The sequence below is a fragment of the Schistocerca gregaria genome, chromosome X, assembly GCF_023897955.1.
Source record: "Schistocerca gregaria isolate iqSchGreg1 chromosome X, iqSchGreg1.2, whole genome shotgun sequence".
NCBI lineage: Eukaryota > Metazoa > Arthropoda > Insecta > Orthoptera > Acrididae > Schistocerca > Schistocerca gregaria.
The window spans coordinates 609,737,926-609,752,724 of NC_064931.1; the positions used below are offsets into that span (position 1 = coordinate 609,737,926).

Genomic DNA, 14,799 nt, shown 5'->3' on the forward strand with positions numbered 1-14,799 from the left:
CCTGAGTGAATGAAAGAGGGACATTCGCCATTCTTTGCAAGTGTATAAAATCTAGGTTGGAACTCGCAAGTGTTCAGACGATGTAACCGTGGGAACAGAGTCGCCAGTGGTTCCCCATCTTAGTGAATGTCGGATGTCCAAGAGTGTATGGTATTGTACAAGCAGCCAGAACGTTCGCGAGTATTTAAATAATTTCTGGAAATAAAGTAAAGTCTAGTTTTCCTTTCGGTTTGTTAAATTATACAGTAAATTTTGTGTAACAAGAAATCATGACGTAAATGATTCAGAAGTCATGACTGGTGCGTGCTAGAATTTGGCGCGAGGCGCACCCAAAGAGTTAATTCTGATTGGCTGTGTGATGTGTGAGCCAATGAGATGCGAGGACGGTTAGCAGACTAGGAGAGGGAGTCGCGAGTGGAAGAAGAGTCGCGAAGGAGAGACATGCTTGATGTGTCCTCGCGAATAATGTGTAAAATGAAGTCATAAAACGGCTTCATCGGTTCGGTACTGTGCGATTTGAGACTGGAAGAGTCCAGTAACGCGTAGTGTGAGTTTGAGCGAGTTGTGACTTTTCGTTCCGCGAAAGACGCGAGTAACTTTAATAATTAAAAGCGTGGCGGTACTTCGTAAACTTTTACTAAGTGCTTATGGCGAGCATTAACGTTAAAAAACGAACTATTATTGAACATCGACTGCAAACGTGTATGTTAGAAAATCGTCTGTGTTGCAGTTAAGTAAATTCCGTAACTTTGAAAGCTAATTCTGGCGGGGTTTGAGTGTGGATAGAATTGTGAACTGAACTTTCTTCAAACGTAGATTAGCGGGCTGATGATCAGGCTTAAAGACAATAAAGAGCTTAAATAGAATTACCAACTTCGCGTTCTCGTTTGAGTAAACAATTACTACCATTCCAATAACTCAATTTATTTAGGAAGATTGCTCATAGATTGTATTTCAGCAAACATGTATCGCGGCCTCCGGTGAGCGGCTATTAAATTGCAGTTTCTTCAACACTGCTTTTCTGCAATTTTTCCAGTAGCTGCTATCAGGAGAGGCGAGTGCAGCAACTACCTAAGAAACGAGGTAGGTGGATTTTCTTTCAGGGAAAGGAAACTGCGCGATAAGAGCCTGACCCGTCGCAAGTGGTGCATCGGCCGGGAAATAAAAATAGTAAATTCCAGTGAATTTCAAAAAAAGCAGTAGTGACAATTACCGGACAATACAGAAGTGCTCGCTATGTGTAGGAACTGTGTAGCGTACAAATTGATATCGCCACGTGAATAGGAAGGACAGTGAAAGTGTCCGTAAACTGTAATGTGTTGTACGGAACGGAAGAATTTTTCGGTGACTACGCGCCGATTGGAATAGCAGTCTACGACGGCGTCTGGCAGACGACGAGCTACGGAGACTACGCAGAGGCGACGACAGCAGTGGCAGTTGGCAGCGCTGATTCGAGCGGGGGCCCGGAAACTGGTACAGCATTGCAGTGTATGGTGAACGGACCCGCAGTTTCATCTAGCAGCAACGCAGCACGCCGAAGCACAAAGTTAAGTACAGTGCTTTTGAAAACTTTGTGTGTTTGTGGAGTCAAACTGAGAAAAATGGCTGAGTTTCAACCAAGTGACAAAAAGGCGGAACTAAGTTGTGATAGTGGGATGGAGACAGGGGAAAATGACCCCATGAATTTTAGTTTAGACGTGTCTCAACCCAATTTCAGTAGTAGTTTGACTGATTCATCCTATGTTAATTATAGTTTGGAGTCAGATCCAAATATGTCAGTGCCCAGTGAGTTACAGTTACCCATGCCGGTAGTTAATGTTAATAGGGACATTGTATCAGCAAATGAGGGGGCGAAGGATAATGTCGCCAGTATGCTGATGAATCTATTAACTAAGATGAACGTGTTGGATTCCAATATGTCAAGTAAGATGGATTCCAGTATGTCAAAAATGGATTCCAGTATATCAAAATTGGAAACTAATATGTCACAAATGGATTCAAAAATGTCTAAATTAGGATCTGATTTAAGTAATGAGATGACTAAAATGGGCGCTGATTTAGATTCCAAAATATCCGATCTCAGAGACTGTTGGAAGCAAGATTTAGCAGTGCTCAGTAGTAAAGTAAATGTTGAAATACAGCAGGTTAAACTAGAATGTACAGAAAATATTGTTCAAGTGCAAAGTGAATTGACGACACGAATCGAACAGGTTACTGAGGATCAACAGCAATTTAAATCCCATGTTGATGCAGAATTAGATAAAGTATGTGAGCACATAAAAGTGGTAGAGAATTCCAATGAAATTAATCATGCCGCCTTAGAATGTAAAGTAAATGATACCAAAATTCGGTGTGAGAAACTTGGAGAGCAAGTTGTAAATAAGGTCAATAATTTAGAGACTCACATAAGCCATTTCAGTGAAAGTGTGAATGAGCAACTTTGTGGGCATGAATGCAGACTAACCAAAGTAGAACAGTGTGTTTCTAACCATAGTGGTAGTATAATTTCCAGTGGAATAATTGAATCTACCGAGGTTGCGTATGTTACCCACAGACAGTTTTTAAAATTTGACCCAAGTAAGAACATGCACCCCAGAGAATTTTGGGACGATTTTGAAGACGTTTTGCCGAAAGTATGGAGCGATAAACAAAAGATAGGCTTTATCACTTCAAATTTGATGGGAGAGGCCAGAGTATGGGGGAATTTAGCCTCTGAAAAATACGCGAAATTGTCAGAATTTAAATTAGCGTTCTTTGAGGAATACTGGGGAAAGAGAAAGCAGATGGATGTTCTTAATCGGTTCTGGTCGGGAGAGAAGTATGACCCCAAGAGAGAGGGCATCAAACGATTTGTTCAAAGGTGGGTAACAACTCTGTCCTACCTTAGTAATAAGTTAGAAACAGAACAGATCATATTAGGGGTAGAAAATAAGCTACCGTGGAACTGGAAAACTAAGATCATATCTGCGCCCCGAGATAACATTGACAAGTTCGTACAGTATTTAGAAAGGGTTGAATCCGTCCAAAAAGAAGAAGAAAACATGAGGAGGGAGCATCGCCCGCCTGCTAGGCAGAATGACAATCGCGCGGATGTAAACATTAATAGGATGGGTGTTCAGAGAGGCGGCGGATACCGTGGCAGTTCACGTGGTAGAGGAAGAACATATGTTAACAGGTTCAATGAACGCGAGCAGTATGACAGCGGCCGACAGATGTCAGGAGGTGAGGCGGTCAGCTGGAGGCATAGTGATGACGCACCGCGCTCGGAAAACCATTAATTGTCTACGAGTGTGCTGGCGATCGTAGGCAACAGCGTTTAAAGTTAAATCCGCTGGCAAAACCATTCATAAGAAAGCAGCCTGAACGACCACCTAACATAAATGTTGTTGCTACAAAATTCAGGGAGGATAACGTAAAACAGACAGAGATAGTAGCTTTAAGTCAAGTGGAGGTTAATGAACCAATTAACTGTAAGAATAATCATAAGAAGCCACTTATTGAAGAACTAAGTACTAGTTATAAGGGTAATAATCAGAAAGACATTATGCACAGTAAAACTAATGAAGAGCTGTCGGATAGGGGTGAGAACAGTAATAATGGCAGGGTTGTGACTGTGCTTGATAAGATAATTGATGTTGTAGATAGTTACGAAGAAGAGGATAGATTAGAGGAGGAGGTAGAGGTTAATGACGACGCCTTGGATAGGGTCGTAGAAAAGGAGGTTAATGAGAAAGAGGGGGAAACATTGGAAAAATGTTTTGACTTAGCAATAGTGGATAGGCTAATAGGAGCTGCCACTAGAATTGAGGGTGATAATAAGCATGAAATAAACCCTGTAAGTGTGAATGTGATTGCCACCCAAAAGACAGGCTTCGAAAGGAGAGAAATTGTGCAAGATTTATTGGAGGAAGTAGAACCCAAAATAAATAAAGAGTACTTAGGGCAACCGATAGTAGAGCTAAGAGTATTAAATGAACCAGTTAAATGTTTGATAGATACTGGATCGGAAGTCTGTGCAGTATCCCAGAACTTGGTAAATGAACTCCCTAACAGTAAACAGATTGTTAAGATGCCAGTAAGTGGCTTGAACATTGTAGTAGCAACCGGTAAGACTAAGAAGACAGTAAAACAGGAAGTGTTTCTACCCATAGCATTTAAGGAAGTAGAAATAAGACAGAACTTCTTAGTTATAAATGGACTGAGTGTAGACATGTTGGTGGGGGCTGACTTTTTGAATAAATATGAAGGATGGGTGAATTTTTCTACCAATGATGTTATGGTAAAAATTAAGGGTAAACTAATTACTATACCTTTCATTGGTAAGCAGCTATGTGAGGATCCTGAGCAGAATGATTTTCCTATATGTATTTGTAAAACAGAGAAATTCTTGGAGGGCTATAATGAGTACGGTGGCAAAAAAGTAGAGGATCCGTCTGAGCTTGTGAGTGTCAGAAATAGGATCGAGGAGAAATTACTAAAGAGAGACGTGGCCAGGAGTGAGTAGTTACCTCAGAGAGCTTTGCACTCTTTGCAGAGCTAAGTGCGTGACGAGCACTAGGTCTCGAGTCGTTTGACAATATTTCTTCCACTTTCTTTTCCGTATTGTCAACCTACCTCTTCTTTCATTCAGAACTAAAATTCTATCGTCTTTCCTTCTTCTCTATCGTAGTTTTTAAGTGATAAAGTGTTTAAGTAATGAGTAGGAAAGAACCTCAGTGCAGTATAGGTTAAGCGTAAGGAATGAGTGTAAGAGAAAATCAAAAAGGATTAAGATACCTCAGATAAGTAATAAGTCTCAGTAAAGTAAATGTTTGGCCTAAGGTGTGAGTAATGCCCTTAGAAAGGTAAAATAACTAAGAAATGTAAGAGCCTCAGAAAATATGGTGACGAACATTGAAGCTGTTTGTTAAGTAACAGAACGATATGTTAAGACGTAGCATTAAGCTAATGTTTAGGAAAGGAAATGGAGCAGTACAGCAAAACTGTCTGTTCAATGAAGTCAGAGCCTCAGGAGGTGATTTAGTGGTAAAATGAGTAAAGGTACAGTGCAACAAGGTTGACTGTCAAAGGGGTAAAGGAAGTTAAGTTAAAGGGACAGTGCAGCAGGACTGACTGTCAAATGAAGAGAAATATGTGAGAAAAGGAGAAAGAATGAGCATAGTGTTTGGCTAGCTCGATATTAGGAAAAAGTGAGGCTACGAAGGTGAGTAAATAAAAAGCTTAATGTTGGTAACCAGAGGTGGCGTTTGTTGGTAAACAGAGGAGATGTTTGTAAACAAAAGGAAGTGAGGCTACGAATGTAAACAGAGCTGAGGCGACGTTGGTAACTCAGGAGGTGGATGTATGTTAGAAAGTATGGGTAACGAGGTTTCGCAGATTAGTAGGAAACGCTTTAACAAATACTAACCTGAGTGTGTGAAGTATGAGTATGAGAGTTGTAAATTAAACCCGAATGTGACTAGAGAAAACCTGATGTTGACAAGAAATTGAAGTAACTCCAGATATGTGAGATGAGGAAAGTACCCATGACATCGATTCCATTTTTGACCAGAGACACACAAAGCTCCCCAAGTTTGTCGTAGAGATTAGTATAAGGATTGTAGTGTTGATAAATGAATAAGTAAATATGTATTTTTCAGTGTTTAATTTATGATACAGGACTACAGGAGATTGCCTGGAGACAGAATTGTAATATTGATAATTTTGTGTATATTTTATATTGTTGTGTATTGTACAGGAACTGGAGAGTCACCAGTGCTGGCGGAGGTTTATTATGTATTTGTGAACTATTTGTAGGAATTGTTTTTCTTAGTATTTCTTATGTAACCATAACTTGTTTGATTATGAGATGAAGAAGTAATTAAAGAGTAAATGTGCCACTTCGGTACTGCATTAGGAAAGTCAATTCACTTTTCACTTAAAAAAAAAAAAAATTTTGAAAATTGTACATACTGTAAAGTAAATTTTATCAAAAATATGAGACTTTAGAGTCAAGCAGATAGCGCCATTTATCGCTGCTGTAGGTTAAGACGTAGCAGTTAGAAAGGGAACTGAGGCCAGCTGATGTTTCAGGTGCGCCGAAGTAAACAGAGGTGGTAGCACGAGACTTGAAATGGACCTCCCAAGCAGGACCCGGTCGAACTACGAGTGCTATCAAAATCTTAAGTGTAAGTGGTAAAAAAAGTGACGCTCACCATAGCGATAGTAGTGTTAGTGTGCGTGTGACGTACATCAAGATAGTATTTAGGTTTGTTTTCTCTTTCAGGAATTTGTAAATAGAATTTTGTAATCTGAAAAATTTTTTTTGAATGATGATAAAAGTGCATGTTTAGATATAAGATGTTTTGTAGGTCGTCAGCCCTAGGTATAAGTGGATGATTGATGTACAGGAATTATAAATGTTAAATAGCTGTTTGAGTAAATCTTTAATAGAAATTTTTTTAGAAAACTAAAAGTTTGTCATGAATGAAAAAATTTAGTTTCCTCAGGAGGTGTGTGGCGTCGCAACTAGTGCGAGCGCACAGTTTTCTATCAAATATTTACTGTGAAATGTAGACAGACTGTAAAGTAGCCATCAGATTAGCATATGTGCTGTAGCGGGCAGATTACCGGTGTCCGTTCGTCTGACGTCACGACCATATGGCATGTCTGTACCGTGAGAATGTAAGACCTGTGCGCTAACTAGCCGCGTGTATAACGTGGAACTTTCATCTTTAATAACTTCTAACTGAGGAACCTGAGGAAATTAAAAGTTAATATACTAGTTTCTGTTATGAATAAAAATAAGTCATCCAAATTTGAGCTTTGAAACCTGCATATTTTGGAAATTAGAAAAATCTTACAGAAAACGCAAATTTCTACAATTTTCGAGTCTAAATAAATACCATTATGTATAGATCACCTTCAGTGACCATCCAACTATGAAACAAAATCACCTTCCGTGCTTTTGTATTTATTTTGAGAATTTTACTTTTAGAAATTCACCTATAACTTTGTTAAAACCATAAATGTTTTGAATTTTTGTGAACAGTTATTTTATATGAGTAGGTGAGAGTGAATGAGTGTGCCTGAGTGAATGAAAGAGGGACATTCGCCATTCTTTGCAAGTGTATAAAATCTAGGTTGGAACTCGCAAGTGTTCAGACGATGTAACCGTGGGAACAGAGTCGCCAGTGGTTCCCCATCTTAGTGAATGTCGGATGTCCAAGAGTGTATGGTATTGTACAAGCAGCCAGAACGTTCGCGAGTATTTAAATAATTTCTGGAAATAAAGTAAAGTCTAGTTTTCCTTTCGGTTTGTTAAATTATACAGTAAATTTTGTGTAACAAGAAATCATGACGTAAATGATTCAGAAGTCATGACTGGTGCGTGCTAGAATTTGGCGCGAGGCGCACCCAAAGAGTTAATTCTGATTGGCTGTGTGATGTGTGAGCCAATGAGATGCGAGGACGGTTAGCAGACTAGGAGAGGGAGTCGCGAGTGGAAGAAGAGTCGCGAAGGAGAGACATGCTTGATGTGTCCTCGCGAATAATGTGTAAAATGAAGTCATAAAACGGCTTCATCGGTTCGGTACTGTGCGATTTGAGACTGGAAGAGTCCAGTAACGCGTAGTGTGAGTTTGAGCGAGTTGTGACTTTTCGTTCCGCGAAAGACGCGAGTAACTTTAATAATTAAAAGCGTGGCGGTACTTCGTAAACTTTTACTAAGTGCTTATGGCGAGCATTAACGTTAAAAAACGAACTATTATTGAACATCGACTGCAAACGTGTATGTTAGAAAATCGTCTGTGTTGCAGTTAAGTAAATTCCGTAACTTTGAAAGCTAATTCTGGCGGGGTTTGAGTGTGGATAGAATTGTGAACTGAACTTTCTTCAAACGTAGATTAGCGGGCTGATGATCAGGCTTAAAGACAATAAAGAGCTTAAATAGAATTACCAACTTCGCGTTCTCGTTTGAGTAAACAATTACTACCATTCCAATAACTCAATTTATTTAGGAAGATTGCTCATAGATTGTATTTCAGCAAACATGTATCGCGGCCTCCGGTGAGCGGCTATTAAATTGCAGTTTCTTCAACACTGCTTTTCTGCAATTTTTCCAGTAGCTGCTATCAGGAGAGGCGAGTGCAGCAACTACCTAAGAAACGAGGTAGGTGGATTTTCTTTCAGGGAAAGGAAACTGCGCGATAAGAGCCTGACCCGTCGCAAGGCGTTCAATGAATTCGAAAGTAAAGTTCTAGGTACTGACTTGTCAGAAAATCCTAAGAAATTTTGGTCTTATGTCAAAGTGGTAGGTGAATCAAAACAAAATGTCCAGACACTCTGTGACCAAAATGGTACTGAAACAGAGGATGACAGACTAAAGGCCGAAATACTAAATGTCTTTTTCCAAAGCTGTTTCATAGAAGAAGACTGCACTGTAGTTCCTTCTCTAGGTTGTCGCACAGATAACAAAACGGTAGATATCGAAACAGACGACAGAGGGATAGAGAAACAGTTCAAATCGCTCAAAAGAGGAAAGGCCGCTAGACCTGATGGGATACCAGTTCGATTTTACACAGAGTACGCGAAGGAATTTGTCCCCCTTCTTGCAGCGGTGTACCGTGGATCTCTAGAAGAGCGTAGCGTTCCAAAGGATTGGAAAAGGGCACAGGTCATCCTCGTTTTCAAGAAGGGACGTCGAACAGATGTGCAGAACTATAGACCTATATCTCTAATCAGTTGTAGAATTTTGGAACACATATTATGTTCGAGCATCATGACTTTTCTGGAGACTAGAAATCTACTCTGTAGGAATCAGCATGGGTTTCGAAAAAGATGGTCGTGTAAAACCCAGCTCGCGCTATTCGTCCACGAGACTCAGAGGGCCATGGACACGGGTTCACAGGTAGATGCCGGGTTTCTTGACTTCCGCAAGGCGTTAGATACAGTTCCCCACAGTCGTTTAATGAACAAAGTAAGAGCATATGGACTATCAGACCAATTGTGTGATTGGATTGAGGAATTCCTAGATAACAGAACGCAGCATGTCATTCTCAATGGAGAGAAGTCTTCCGAAGTAAGAGTGATTTCAGGTGTGCCGCAGGGGAGTCTCATAGGACCGTTGCTATTTACAATATACATAAATGACCTGGTGGATGACATCGGAAGTTCACTGAGGCTTTTTGCAGATGATGCTGTGGTGTATCGAGAGGTTGTAACAATGGAAAATTGTACTGAAATGCAGGATGATCTGCAGCGCATTGACGCATGGTGCAGGGAATGGCAATTGAATCTCAATGTAGACAAGTGTAATGTGTTGCGAATACACAGAAAGATAGATCCCTTATTATTTAGCTACAAAATAGCAGGTCAGCAACTGGAAACAGTTAATTCCATAAATTATCTGGGAGTTCGCGTTAGGAGTGATTTAAAATGGAATGGTCATATAAAATTGATCGTCGGTAAAGCAGATGCCAGATTGAGATTCATTGGAAGAATCCTAAGGAAATGCAATCCGAAAACAGAGGAAGTAGGTTTCAGTACGCTTGTTCGCCCACTGCTTGAATACTGCTCAGCAGTGTGGGATCCGTACCAGATAGGGTTGATAGAAGATATAGAGAAGATCCAACGGAGAGCAGCGCGCTTCGTTATAGGATCATTTAGTAATGGCGAAAGCGTTACGGAGATGATAAATAAACTCCAGTGGAAGCCTCTGCAGGAGAGACGCTCAGTAGCTCGGTACGGGCTTTTGTTAAAGTTTCGAGAACATACCTTCACCGAAGAGTCAAGCAGTATGTTGCTCCCTTCTACGTATATCTCGCGAAGAGACCATGAGGATAAAATCAGAGAGACTAGAGCCCACACAGAAGCATACCGAAAATTCTTCTTTCCACGAACAATACGAGACTGGAATAGAAGGGAGAACCGATGGAGGTACTCAGGGTACCCTCCGCCACACACAGTCAGGTGGCTTGCGGAGTATGGATGTAGATGTAGAACGTAACTGGAAGAAATACACAATGAGGCGAAGAGAAACGACACTTTTATAGAAGACAATAATTACATTGAAGTCAAGTCGTTGCGATTTATGATGTTCGGCTTAACAGTAAAAAATTGGGGATTTAATCCTTAATAGGGTATGTGATCAGCACGGTTGCGTAGGCTTGCGTTGCAATGTTCTCCCATTCTGGACGCAAGGTTGGTAAGGAATTCTTGTTGTGGGGCGTTTCATTCCTCCACCAGCGTGATTGACAAATGCTGGATGACCGTTGGTGTACGTGGACGTGCTGGAATACGTCCCCTCAACGCATCCTGAAGGTGCTCGATAAGATCTAAGTCGTTAAGTCGGGGAAACGGGAAGACCAGTTGTTTCGCCGAATAACCTCTCGTAGCAAGAGCTCCTGCAACTGCACTGTTCGGTGCTGTCGGGTATTGTCATCCATGAAAATGGAGTCAAGTCCGAGTGCACCCATGAAAATCTGCACATGAGAAATGAGTACAGTGTCACAATAATACTGACCGGTGAGTGTACCGTGTTCAAAGATTTGGAGCTCAGTATACCCATGCAACATTATGCCTCCCCACACCGTATCTGGACTGGCAAAACTATCATTTTCTGGACTAGTAAAATGATAATTTTTGACGACGTTCATGGATGCATGACGTGTTGCCACCTCTCATTACATGAGGGTACGCTCAGAATCACTACTAATGCTGAGTCCACAGTCATTGGGGAAGAGCACTCGACCCCACGCCTCGCTGGTCACTATGGCCTTGGAGCCATAGCAACCGGTGCGGCCGATGTGTAGGTGCCTAAGGAATAGAACCTAATGGTCGTCGGGGAAAGAAATAATCCACTTGCAGTCGCCGTCCCACTACAATCGCACTCATTGTTTGACGTGGTTCTCTTCTTGCTTGTTGTACGATCTAGCTGTTATCTGCTGCTTCAGTTGACCGTGGTAAATCACCTCCTCTCCTTCGGGCAGCAATGACTGTGGTTGTAATGCACGCGAAACGCTACTGCAAGCAATACCATATCCCTGGGCTACACTTACAGCACTTTATCCTTCTTCTAGTTTGCCGTGTGAAATCATCCAAATGGTGTCTCCCGACCATATTGTAACGCTGACCTCAAGCCACGTAACGTCTAGCTTTCTGTGAACAACTGGGAGACCTCTGATAACATGCTTCAACATCCTTCTGCTTTCTGAACCATTTCCACTGAGTTGTTAATATGTTTTGCTACTTCCTCTATTAGCAGAGCGATGTAGTACACAGAAAAATATTATGAGGTGCGATCAAGTAGTTCGCGTTAGAAGGCCGCACAGTCTAAAATTGGCACGCCAATTAGGCAATGTCACCGTGAGCAGAGAGGCAATCATTCCACCGACTCACTAGGTTGAAGACAAACCTCGTGTCCTGCTGCGTGAAGAAGTCAGTTACTGCCTGCTGTACATCTTCGTTCAGCAGGAATCGTCGACCCTTCAAGGCCTTTTTTAAGGGATCGAAGGCGTGATAATCGCAGGTGGAGATATGGGGCGTAAAGGCATATACTTGGGTATCTCCCACTTTAATTGGCGTAACGTCTGCGTTTCATGAAGCAGCAGCACCTCTTGGCGCACCATTCCACAGCGGTGGTTTTCAGTAGACGTGCTGCCCCATACACACTCTCCGATGGACGTCTACTGGTGTTTGACCTTCGGCAGCCAAGAAAAGAATAACCGCAAGTAGGTCATGTTTGCACCCATTTGGCAATAACGTCACCATAGTTCATGTTTCCGCATTTACTGCACGCACATCGGGAAGTCACGAATGCCACACTAATCCTCTGCGTACATGCCGGTGCTTATACAGAATGTTTCCCCTAAGAGTCGCCAGAGGCATTTTCTCTACTGTTTCGGCAGATACTTGGAATCTCATGTTTGCTACGTGTAGCTGGAGTCATCCCAAACAAATACTGCCCGTCATGCAGAGCCCAGCGTCGATGGGAGGTGGCGATTTGTTTCCCGTTACAAACAAAATGATTTTTAAAGTGGGATTTTACGTGCTCATTCGAGAGAGTGGCCTCAGATTAGTCTAGTGCGGGAGTCATTTTAGCGATGTAGATTAACAGGAACAGTAAAATGGGCTGAACATCCAGTACTCCAGCAGGGACAGCATCGCCCTAGCCCGCACTGACTGCTACCGCCATGCTGAAACGCTGCTGAAGTACTGATTATTCTTCACATCTTCCTGTTCCTGTTAATATAAATCGATAAAACAAATCACTTGCTGAACTAATTATGGATCACTCTGTTGCATTGGCATATAAGATTGCGATTTAAAAATAACTTTGTTTGTAATGGGAAACAAACAGGCGCTTCCCATCGACAATGGGCGTCGTATGAAACGCATGATATGCAGGATTTGTTTGGGCTGACTTCATTTACACGCCGCAAAAGCGGAATTGCAAATATCTGCCGAAACACCAGGGAAAATGCACCTGACGGCCACAAGAGAGGCACCCTGTATACCCGCATCGGTGTCGTGCAGCAGTGTGAGAGGTAGCGTTTGCATCGCGCCTATGTGAGAGACAGTGGCAGGCAGGCAGCTTCACACTTGAGTGCGCTTGGCTCCAGTAGCTGACAGCAAGACGTTTCGGCTGTGGCCGAAAGGTGTCAGCATCTCATAGACTATGAAATTATCAGGTAATTAGAACTGTATATTTGGGAAAAAACCATTTATTGCACTGTAAGTATGAATCAAAAAACGCTTTAAGTCACAAATTTTCTATTAAATACACGATGAATTTCGAACAGGAATATGCATTTTACCTCATTCAGTAACAAATATAAATCACGTATTGAAACTAGTTACATCTCACGATGGACCCATAGGGTCCGAAATGCATCGCCTATTTAATAACACGAAAATTTGTGACTGAAGGTGGTTTTTTAATTGATGCTTCCAGTGTATTGAACACAGTGGCGTATGCAGCTGCAAAATATGGATAAAATTAATTCTTCTTTATTGAGACTTTCATAAATTATTCCTAATTTGATTACTTATTAGTGTCAATGATGATGTGAATGCGAAGTATTAAGTAAATATATATTGTTAAGTGTATTGACTGAATATACGCTAGCGTGAGAACTGTGTACTGAGAGAGTCAATCATACTCAGGGGAAATTTCGAAGTGCAACTATCCAGTTGGTGAGACTGGGAAAACAAGATATATTTTACGGTAATTTTATTGGAGTTATTTTGATGCTTGTGGACTTTATAAAATTGTTCTTTTAATAAATTATCGTAAAAGTTATGATTGGTCAAAAGTGAAAGAGCGAGATTGCGCAGTTTAATATTATTATTGGATTGGTTACTATTTATATCGACTAATCAGAGGACAGTACGTTCGAGCGTATTTTGTCGTCTGAGAGAATTGGTCTATGAACCCGAAATGCAATTCGGAGCTCAGCCGTCATCATGTTGAGATTCGGATACAAGGAGCATGAAACTGTGTGATAGTTTTGGAGAGTTATTATTAAAATTTTTCCGTGGAGTACTGCAAAGTGGATGTGAAAGTGTGAGAAAAACCAACACGTGAGACTCCGACTTTTAATATGCAAACTGTGACTTTTGAGCGCCAAACATCCACAGGGTGTGTTACACAAGGCACAACATTCGTTGCTGTCAAATTGTAAATATTTGAGAGACCATTCAGTTACAAGCAATTCGTTCGTTAATCCCTTTGCTAACGGGTTTAGTTAGTTACCGTAAGCTGGTTATTAAGAGTGAGTGTGATTGCATGTGAAAGACGAAACTGCAACTTAAAATTAGCCCGGGCTTGGTGGAATTTTGAATCAAATAAGTCACAATGTATTGAAGATTTTACTCGCAATCTAGTTTTCAATTACTCTTTCAGTTAACTCATACTGAAAACATTTTTTGCAGCTGGCCGGAATGGCCGTGCGATTCTAGGCGCTACAGTCTGGAACCGAGCGACCGCTACGGTCGCAGGTTCGAATCCTGCCTCGGCATGGATGTGTGTGATGTCCTTAGGTTAGTTAGGTTTAATTAGTTCCAAGTTCTAGGCGACTGATGACCTCAGAAGTTAAGTCGCATAGTGCTCAGAGCCAGCCATTTTTTGCACCAGTTGGATTCGTATAATGCCACTGGTTCTACTATAGCTTTTGGCATGTGAACCGGACAGCGTAAAAATATATCATTGCACCGTGAGTGGAACTGTTTCCGTAGGACGAAACATAAATAACCACACAGTTGCAAAAGCCCTCAGACGGAAACATTTTGATAGAGCCTTACAGAAGAAAAAGCTCTGTTTATTACACTACTCCCGGAAATCAAATTCTGCAAACGTATTCGTAACTGATCATCATGTCGAAATATTTTAGTACCTGCTCAATAGAAAACTGCCTACTTTTGGTTGCAGATCCCCTGAATCATTGTCAGAGTGTAAAAATTTACACCAGTATACAGACAATCGTCTTTAACCCCTTTTCAGTATTCCAGGATACGCAATGCCATTCAATGTAAATGACCATAAACTCATTCAGCGTTTTTCCCGCTTATCAATCTATGGAGCGGAAATGGAGTGTTCGCTTTCACAGAACTTCAAACATTTAAACTGAGAACCAAATTTTAAGCTATACCTGACAGATACTACACTGAGCTTAAAACATAGATTTTGTAAACGATATTTACATTGATTCGTGTGTGTTTAGAGATGAGGGCGAACACAAGTACGTTTGAATGCGTGATTAAGAGAGTGACAAAAAGTCGTCTTTCAGAAAGGTAACTCAGTCGGGTCACTACTGTTTTTTC

At 41.2% G+C, this 14,799-nt stretch overlaps 1 protein-coding gene across 1 annotated transcript in view; it reads right to left on the minus strand.

Annotated features, from left to right (window-relative positions):
* Positions 1–14,799, minus strand: part of LOC126298239 (glutamate receptor ionotropic, NMDA 3A-like) — an 821,644-nt gene that overhangs the window by 403,032 nt on the left and 403,813 nt on the right. The gene's annotated exons all lie outside the window — the stretch shown is intronic.